Raw genomic sequence first — 9959 nt, forward strand, 5'->3', positions numbered from 1 at the left:
AACACCAAGCAAAACAGGTAAAAGGAGCATATGGATAAAAATCACAATCTGCAAGCTGAATGGTGAGACCCCTACCCCTGTCCCTGCTTCCTGAATGCCAGGGTGGCATTCCTAGGAATGAGATTAGAGGACTTTTCTGGAAAAATTCCCAGGGCACAGGCCAACTTTTAGAAAAGATGAGAAAGCCACTAGATATCCTTTTACTTCTCCCTTGTATCCTTCACTCCTTCCATTTTTCCCTCCCTTCCTCCTTCCCTCCCTTCCTTTCACAAATATTTATTAAGCATTTAAGAAATAATAGTCTGTCTACTATGTGCCAGACAATGTTCTTGATGCTTGGACTCAATCTAAACAAAACTGAAATAGATCTTTGCCTTGAAGAGCTAATATTCCAGCGGGTACAATCTCAAACCCGAGTCGTACATGCAGTTACCCCACAGCTTTTTTGTGCCTTGTGTTGAAATAAGAATGGGTAACCCAGGATGGATAGGACGCTGGCGTTTGAGGAAGTGTCCAGTAGGAAAAGACAAGAGACAAAGCACACAGAGGAAAAAAATCACAAGAAAATAGGAATAATCATTTTTTAAAAAAAGGAATAATGCAGAGAGTACAAGAAATTGTAAAAAAAAAAAAATGGTAACGGATACAAGAAACTTTCTAAGAACTGAAATTGTAGAACCAGAGTGATGACGCATTCACACGAAGGATCAAGCATCTGTTGAGTCTTAGATTTCTCCATAGCAACACTGAAAATGAGGGGACCAGAAGAAAGGAGGGGGCCTTGAAATCCTGAGGGGAAATGTTTCCAACCTAAAATTGTACCCCCAGCCAAACTTGCGAGGAAGAACGGGGCTAAGATAGAGTACTTTCACTCACTCAGTGACACACAGCTTTTCCTTCCCACGCAGTGTATCAGGAAGCTCTTGGAGGGCTGTCACAAAATGAGAAGTAAACACAGAGAAAAATGACACATGGTATCCAGGACACAAGGTCTAACACAGGAAAGAGGGGAAGGGAATTCCCAGATTGTTTATGAAAGAAAGCTCCAAGATGGCAGCTGTGCCCTTGAACTAAAGACATACCAACCTGGATTAGAGCAGAGGGGCGAAGGCCTCTGGGAAGAGCGTCTCCAAGAAGGGCACTGCCCAGTTACCCGATGCGTCTGCCCATGGGGAGAGGAAGGATCAATCAATAGGAGAGTTTAGGGATACATGAGTAATAAGGAAAAGAAAACTAAAATAAATAAATGGAAGAATCCAGGCAACATTTTACATTGAAATTCATTTTTGAATAGGTAATACGTTCACGTTGTTGAAAAATCAAAATGATATAAAAAGCAAAATAACTGACTCCATGCACCCAGTCTCCTCTTAGACAGGCCACCATTTTTTTTTTTTAATTGTGGTGGAAAAACACATAACATAAAACTTACCATTTTGTAACCATTTTTAAGTGGGCAGTTCAGCAGTGTTGACTACATTCCAACTGTTGTTTTCCAGTGTTGTTTAATGAGGTATTAGGTGGGTGCAAAAGTAACTGCAGTTTAAAAGGTTAAAAATAATTGCAAAAACCACAATTACTTTTGCACCCACCTAATACAAGTAAATATGAAGTAATACAAGTAATATGCCTAATACAAGTAAATCTGAATATGCCATTTTTCTTGCGTTCTATACACATTGTTCTACACTCTCCTGTTTCCGCTTTGCATTGTATCCTGGAGCTCTTTCCACGGACAACTTCCTCATTCTTTTGTCCAGTGGCCTAGTGTTCCATTGTGTGGATGTGCACACAATCACCAGTTCTTATTTGACCAGTTCTCTATAGAAAGACACTTGTTTTTTCCCCAGTATTTTACTACTAGAAATGAATGCCACAGGGCATGATTATATATGCATACATTGTTTCCAATGTGTGTAGACAGAGCTGCAAGACTAGTTCCCAATAGTGGGATTGCTGGGTTAAAGGGTAAATGCGTTGGTAATTTTGCTTGATATATCCAAAATCCCCTCCTTGTGAGCTGTCCTGTTTTCCTTCCCCCGGGGCAATATATGAAAACGCCTGTTCCCTGAAGTCTCATCGACAGACTGGGTTGTAAACTTTTGGATTTTTGCCAAGCTGATACATGTGAAATGCTGTCTTAATGTAGTTTTAATTTTCATTTATCTTATGTGTGAGGTTGAGCCTATTTTTTTAAATTTTAAAGCCATTTGCATTTCTTTTCTGTGAAATGTTCGTGTTCTTTGGCCATTTCTCTGTTGGCTAGTTGGTCTTTCCAGATAGATTTTAATGACAAAGAAAATAAAAAAGTTTTTGAAGAAATAGAATGGATCATAGTATATTACATGGCTCAATTGTGAATAATTGTTACCGTTGCATAACAATCTAACTGCTAAATACCAATTTAGACAAAATTTTGCCTTGAATTATTTTGGGAATGTTGGTGCAAAGTGTGTATGTTCTTACATCAAGGGGTAGGACACAGAGAACAAAATCCTCACCTTCCATAAGAAGACAACAATAGATAAAGTCTAACATTGGAAAAAAAGGTGGGGGGACAGCAAAACCAGCTAAACAAGATTATTTAGAAATATGAAGGTAAACATCAGAAGAAGCAACTAGAAGGTTTGAGGCTGGGTGCCTCTGGGAACAGGGCTGGGGAGTGGTAGAGACATGTGGCAGGGGCTACCATTTTTCATGAAAGCTATTTAGTCCTATTTGGCTTTTAAAACTATGTAATGCATTACTGTGATAAAACAAAATTAGTTATGTACACTTCAAAGGGATAGTGTATACATTACAGTATAAAGCCTCCCCTTTTTCAGTAGAGGGGTATTACAGAATGTGACATACGGGAGTGTTTGTGCTAGTTACTGCAGCCAGAAAGGGTTCAAAGGCTGAAGAAGACCCAACAAGGGCTTTTTGGTGTTTTTTTTTTAAAGATTTATTGGGGAAAGGGAACCGGACTTTTATTGGGGAACAGTGTGTACTTCCAGGACTTTTTTCCAAGTCAAGTTGTTGTCCTTTCAATCTTAGTTGTGGAGGGTGACATTTAGCTTCAAGTTGTTGTCCTTTCAGTCTTAGTTGTGGAGGGCACAGCTCAGGTCCGGGTCCAGTTGCGGTTGCCGTTGCTAGTTGCAGGGGGCATAGCCCACTATCCCTTGCAGGAGTCGAAACTGGCAACCTTGTGTTTGAGAGGACGCGCGCTCCAACCAACTGAGCCATCCAGGAGGCAGCTCAGCTCAAAGTGCCGTGTTCAATCTTAGTTGCAGGGGGCGCTGCCCACCATCCCTTGCGGGACTTGTCTGAAGAGAATTTCCAGGCTGAGCCCGGTGATCTCCTGAGTTAGGGAGAGGAAGTGGGAAGTCTGTGGAGGCCTGGTGGGCAGTTCGTGGGGCAGGATGCTGGAGAGTCGGGAGCTGCACAGAGAGAATCCTGGAGATCTTCAGAGCGTTCCCCTGAAGTCATCAGCTGTGTGCATGTAGGGAAAAATACTCAGGGCTCAGTCAGGGACAGGAAGGCTTTGTGTTCCCGTAGCCAGAGTGGAAAGACCTCCCAATAGGTACCGTTTGGTGCCAGTTATTGATTGATTGCTTCTCAGCTCTAAATTGATGGTTCATCTCCTGCTCTGTGAAAACGGAGAGGAGCCCTTCAAACACTTTTCCTTTGCCAGTGGGCAGGGTGTTAAGCTTTGTCGGTGGATGGTGCTGGAGAGATGTTACAGGAGGAAGGGGTTTTCCTTCTAGATTCTGGTTCTCCCCAAGGGTTCTAGGGCACAGGCAGCTTATCAGACGCAACTGGGGGAGAGCTCTTTCTTGGGAGCTCTATCTCCGCCCTAGAAGTAGTGGTTCCTGATGATACCTGCTATTCCTAAATGCTCCCAGAGTTCTGTTTATTTCTCACTAACCAATCTCTTGTTCCAACCAATAATTCTCTATATTAAACTTTTGGGGCAACCGGTTGGCTCAGTGGTTAGAGTGCAGCGCTCATAACACCAGGGTCGCCGGTTCGATTCCCACATGGGCTAGTGAGCTGCTCCCTTCACAACTAGATTGTAGGACAACTACTTGGAGCTGATGGGCCCTGGAGAAACACACAGTTCCCCAATACAATTTATTTTAAAAAAATAATAATTACCACACATACAAAGAAGAGGGAAAATTTGACCCAAAACAACGAAAAAACTAGCCAATCAAAACAGATCCAGAAACGACACAGATGATAGAATTAGTAAACAAAGGATTTCAAATAGCTATTATGGAATATTCCATATGAAATATTCCATGTGTTCAGGAAAGTAGGCACATGTACATGATAAGAATAGATGTGGAAGATATAAAATAAGACCCAACTAAACTTCTAGAGATGAAAATTACAATGTTTGAGATGAAAAATGTACTGGATGAAATTAAAAGCAGATTAGACACTGCAGAAAAAAAGATTGCTGAACTTGAAGACATAACAATAGAAACTATCCAAAATGAAACACAAAGAGGAAAAAAAACGAAAAATACGAAGGGGCAGCGGAGGAGGAGAAATCAGTGAGCTGTGGAATAATATCAAGGGGCCTATATACCTGTTTGGAGAACTCAGAAAGGTGGGGAAAAGGGTGACAAAAATATTTGAAGAAATAATGGCCAAAAGGTTTTCCAGTTTTGATGAAAACTATAAACCCATATATCTAAGAAGCTCAACGAACCCTGAGTACAAGAAATAGGAAGAAAACTACATGAAAGCATACCATAATCTGCCTTAATCACGGCTGAACACCAGTGATAAAGAGAAAATCTTCAGAGCAGCCAGAGGAAAAAACATATTATGTAAAGAGGAAAAAAGGGAAGCAAACTTCTCATCAGAAACAATGCAAGCCTGAAGACAGCGGGGCTATGTCTTTAAAGACTAAAACATAAAAACTGTCAACCTAGAATTCAGTGGAGATATTTTTCAAAACTAAAGATGAAATAATGATGCTTTCAGAGATTCAAAAGCTGAAAGAATTCATCACCAGCGTTATAAGAAACTTTTATGAGCCCTGCGAGCAGAAGAAAGACCATCGACATGGCAATTTCCATCTACACAAAGCAATAAAGAGCACCGGCAATGGTTAAATAAGTGGGTAAATAGAAAAGACTTTTTCCTCATTTAAATGGATGCAGGGATTAAAGCAAAAATGATAAAGTGTGTGGGATTCATAGGATATGTAGAAATAAAATGCATGACATTAGCAGAAAGGCTGGGAGGTGGGCCATGGAAGTAAGGTGCTTACACTATAAAGTGTAGTAATATTACGTGAAGAAGAAGGTAGACTATGATAAGTTAAACATTCTGTAATCCTAGAGGAAGGAACCATGAAAAAAATATGTAAGTATGCTTAATAAGCGAATAAGGAAGGTAAAGCGGAGTCCACGGGGGCACCAGGCCGCAGACAGAGCTCGGAGGGGTTCCCCAGCCCAGGGGGTCCAGCCGGACCTCCAGGTGTTTGGGGGCAGAATAAGTACTGTACTTGCGGACTGTACCACGGTCAGACAAGAGTTTGCTCTCCTGCCACCTTCTGGCCGTCAATCCAGCCTATTTTTAACTCGGGCCTCCGCTTAAGTGCTTTTGGCCGAGACCTTGGCTCTTCTGAGCCCCCCGCCGCCACAGTCTCTCTGGCTTCCCCGCTGTCCCCAGCCCCGGAAGGCTCAGGGACTGCTCGCGTGCTCCCAGCTTCCCAGCCACCTGTCCCAGAAGGAGAGGCCCACTCGCGGTGGGCACCCACGATAGGCAGCCCCTCGGCCGGGGCGCAGGGGCGCGGGAGAACCTCTAGAGGGCGCCGTGCTCACAGGCACCGTGGGAATGGTGCCCGCAGGGTTGTCCTGCAGGGAAGGCGACCGCAGACTGGTGCTCAAGGAGGGTGTGCGTGGGTGTACAGACGCCCTGTGTGCAAAAGGGTGTGCTCGGCTGTGAGTGTGGACGTTTTTGTGACTGCTTATGATTTGAAGCATAAACAAGAGCCTCTGACCTTCTGGTCGCGCCGCCGGCTCTGCCGATCTGTCTGCCCTCCTAGCGCCCCCAGCCGCCATCCACACCCTAGCTGGCGACCTGCCGACAATCCCGCCAGCCTCTCATCTCGCCACAGTCCTTCCCCGAGAACCCTGCCCACAGGCCCCGCCAAATGGCCCCTTTATCTGGGCCTTAGCACAGGGCCTGCGGTGTACTGAGTCTGGGTGACTGGGGAATGTTCTGCAATCCCTTTTGGGGGCCGTTCTAGGGATCCACTGAGAGCACCCCTTTCCCCACTGTCAGACCAGGCCCCATCAGGTCTGGAAGGGATCCCAAGTGACAGGCCTCAGGGCATGGAGGGGTGCCAGGATCACCTTCCATGCCCAGGACTGGGCCTGGGGGTCCGTGCCCAGCGTGGGCAGTGCTGGTGCCCAGGAAGGTAGATGTGGTGGCCTGGTGTGTGTGTGTGTGTGTGCACGTGTGTGCAAGCGTGTCTGTGGTGTGGAGAGAGGGGTCTCTGGTCCCAGGCTCCTTCTTTCATTGTCTCCTCCTCTGCAGCATGTGGCAGGGGTGAGGTGGGAGGGGCGAGCCTGCCGGGAGGAGTTGGGGTGGGTATGGTGACTAACACCAGTGTGGGCCCGTGTCTCTGTGTGCACGTGGGTGTGAGTGGGGAGCCCCTGCCTCACCCTGTGTTAGTGACTGTCGGGGTACACCCTCGGGGCCCTAGGAGTTTCCGTGTCCCACGTGGCTGGAAACATGACCTGTGGGTGTCCAGAGTGTGTGAACGCGGCACTGCTGTCCCCCACACCCTGCCCCCTCCGTCCCCTAGACTTTCCCGGACTCCAGACTTTGTCCAGTCGGTTTGGCTGCTGCCCTTCCCGGCTCGAAACACTGTTTGTTTACTTGGGACTGTCCGCATGGTCTGTGTCAGCGACTGTCATCTGTTAAATGCCAGCTCTCAAATGTGTCACCCTGGGTGACCCTGGATACAAGTGTGGCTCTGGGTGCCTGCGAGCCCCTCCAAAGAGCATTCGATGGTGTCACATTCCTGTGTGTGCCTGACGCCTGAGGAGGCTGCGAGTATGGCTTTGAAGTGTGTCGAACACGCATGCCTGAATGTGTGTGGAAGTGTGTGTCTGCCTTCCTGGCTGTGGTGCAGGGGTGGAGGTGGCCTGCGTGCGGAGGCGCCTGGGCTGCTCCCTGAGGCCTGGCGAGGCCCCTTCCACTTCAGCTGTGTCAACAAAGCCCCTGCCTCCCTTTCTGAGGCCCCTTCAGGGTTGTCTCCCCTCAGGCCCCATCCTGAGCCGGGAGTTTGATTGACTGTGTGGGGTCGCAAGGTTGGCGGGGTCCTATGACAGGGTGTGAACTGAGTGCGCAGAATTGTGTGTGAGCGTGATGTGAGGCACAGGGTCCCTGGCCAGCACCAGCCTCTCAGGCAGTTTGGGGAACTCCAGGCCACTTGAGTGGAGCTCTCCCAGGTCCCTGGCCGGTTCATCCACCTTTTTATAGCCAGGCTTGGCGACAGCCCTGTAATTAGCCGGGGCCAGACGCTGTGGTGAAAGCCAGGAATTTGGCACTGACCCTCCTGGGGAGGGGCCCTATCTGCACCCCCTGCCCTTCCCGAGTCAGAGGCCAGACTGCCCCAGGGTCAGATGCCTGGTTCTGGCCCCAAGTGTCTCCGCTGTCCTGGCCTCAGCACATCTGGGCTGTTCCCTGTGTCAGCACCACACTGCCCAGCCTCTGGTCCTGGGGTGGGGCTACCCCCCTGTGTCCCCACCTCGTCCCACCCTGTCCTTCATGCCTGCTGTGCCCCTGCACAACTCATGCCTTCATTCGCACCTGTATTCCCCCGTTCCAGTCCATTTGTCCTGGTCCTAGCTCATGTCCCTCCTTTCCAATCTTTGTCCCCGCCCAGCCATGTCACTGCCACATCCAGCCCATGACTGTGTCCCCCAGTTCCGCCAACTGGGCAGAACAAAGAGGGTGAGGGAGGGTAAGGCTTTGAGGCTGAGTAACTCTAGGCTCAGGTGTGGGCTGGGTCCCAGTTCACTCCCAGCCCCGTAGAACCTAGTACTGGAGGGAGGGAGAGAGGGGGGCGGGGAGGGGAAGGGGTAGTGAAGTTCTGGGAGGGTCAGTGGGCTGGGACCACCCCCTTCTGCCCGGGCCTGAGAGCAGGCTGAGCCCAGCTCATAGCAGCCCCCTGCTCCCTTCCAGCCAACACCCGCCGCTGCGCCCCTGTCATGTCGGAAATGTCCAGGCCTGTAGAGAACTTTTATAAGAGTGTATTTGAGCCAAACTGACGACATACGCTGGGAAGCCAGATCTCAGATGCTCAGGAGAAGAACAGTTTTGCAGTTTCTTTTATGCCTTTGAGATTAAGGAGGGAGAAAGCAAGGCGGGGACTGGATTTCAGGACAGTTCAGGAGATTGTGTGCTTGCTCGAGGGTGGTTATGGCTTATTTCAAAAGTGCGTGAACGTAGTACGTGCACAGAGACAGTGGACAGGGCTGCTTAAGGCCCAGATAACCTTTCACTAAAAAGTTATGGGCCCGGGGCCTGACCACCCACCATGACCTGCCCAGGTAGGGACTTACAATCAGATCACCATGAGAAGCTCCTTTCCATAGAACCCCTTTTTTCACCACCCCCCAAACCCAGGGGACAAGGCTCAAACCCAGCCTGGAATGCAAACAGCTCTGCTTCTCTTCTCCACCCACAGCAAGCCTACAGTGGCCTCTCATTCAGAAGGAGAGGGCATGGCAGCTGCCAGCCTGACTGCCCAAGCCTACCTCTGTGCCCCGTGTTTGTTGTTGTTGCTGTTTTTCCCCCTGGGGAGGGCAGGAAGGGGAGGGAGTCCCTGGGGATGGCAGCTTGTGGTGAAGTGGCCCCTGTGAGGCCGTTGCAGAGGCAGCCAGGAGGAGACTCCACGAGGAGGCAGACCCTGTGCAGGGTGGGCGTGAGCCACGTTTGCAGCTGGCACAGCTGGCTGGGATGTGCGGTGGGAACGGCATAAGGCCCTGGGGCACTAACTGGCAGCCTTCGGCAGATTCTCAGGGTACCCTGGGTGCTGGGCTGTGGCTTTCCCTTCCTTGCCATTGTCCTGTCACGCTCTGGCCCACTTCCCCAGGATCGTGCTCACTCAGCCCTGTGTACACAGCTATTCTGTTTTGTCCTGGGCCACCCTGCCCGTCCTATCCTATTGTCAGAAGGCATTGAGTCTGGACTGCGGGCCCCTTTCTCCCACCCCTTCAGGCCCTGCCACTTGTGTCATCTCACACCTGCACTGGCCTGTGCACAGCTTGTTACCACAGGGCAAGGCTCAGGGCCACTGGTGACGGCCCATCTAAGCACTGACCCCTCCCCACCCCTTAGTGCTCTGGTTGCTGAAGCCGTGTCTGAGGGGAGATCCCAGCAGGACCCTGGCTGGGGGGAAATGAAAAGGGATCTTTGAGGTGCCCCTCCTATGGAGTCACAGCTCCCCGTGGTTTAGGAAGTTTCAAACATCAGCCTTGGGTTCCTGGGAAGACCATCGCTGTTTGCTAGAAAAAAGATGGGGTCAGGATCCCTCAGTTCCGGCCCTGGCTTTTCTCTGGGCATCTAAGTGGCTGTGGGTAAGCCATTCACTCTCTCGGAGGCTGTTTTCCCACCTATAAAACGCCGGGTTCGGATTGGCTCACCCACTCCAGATCTGAGGTCCTCCGATGTCTCTCCAAAAATCCCAAGTAACTTTTGGTGGAGGGGGTGACACAAGGCAATCAGGATTTCTGGGAAAGGGTTCCAGGTGGTGTCACAGGTTCCACCAAAGCACGGTGACAGACCCACCCTGAATGTCAGACTTACCAGGCTGTGGGACCCTGGTCAGTGGACAGAGCCTCTCAGACCCTCAGTTTCCCCATCTGGTTATTGGGATAGTAAGGCTCCCAGGGGCACAAGCTCCCAAGGCACCTGGAGCACTGGGCACAGTGCCTGGCACATAG

This window comes from Rhinolophus hipposideros (genome assembly GCF_964194185.1).
Source record: "Rhinolophus hipposideros genome assembly, chromosome: 19".
NCBI lineage: Eukaryota > Metazoa > Chordata > Mammalia > Chiroptera > Rhinolophidae > Rhinolophus > Rhinolophus hipposideros.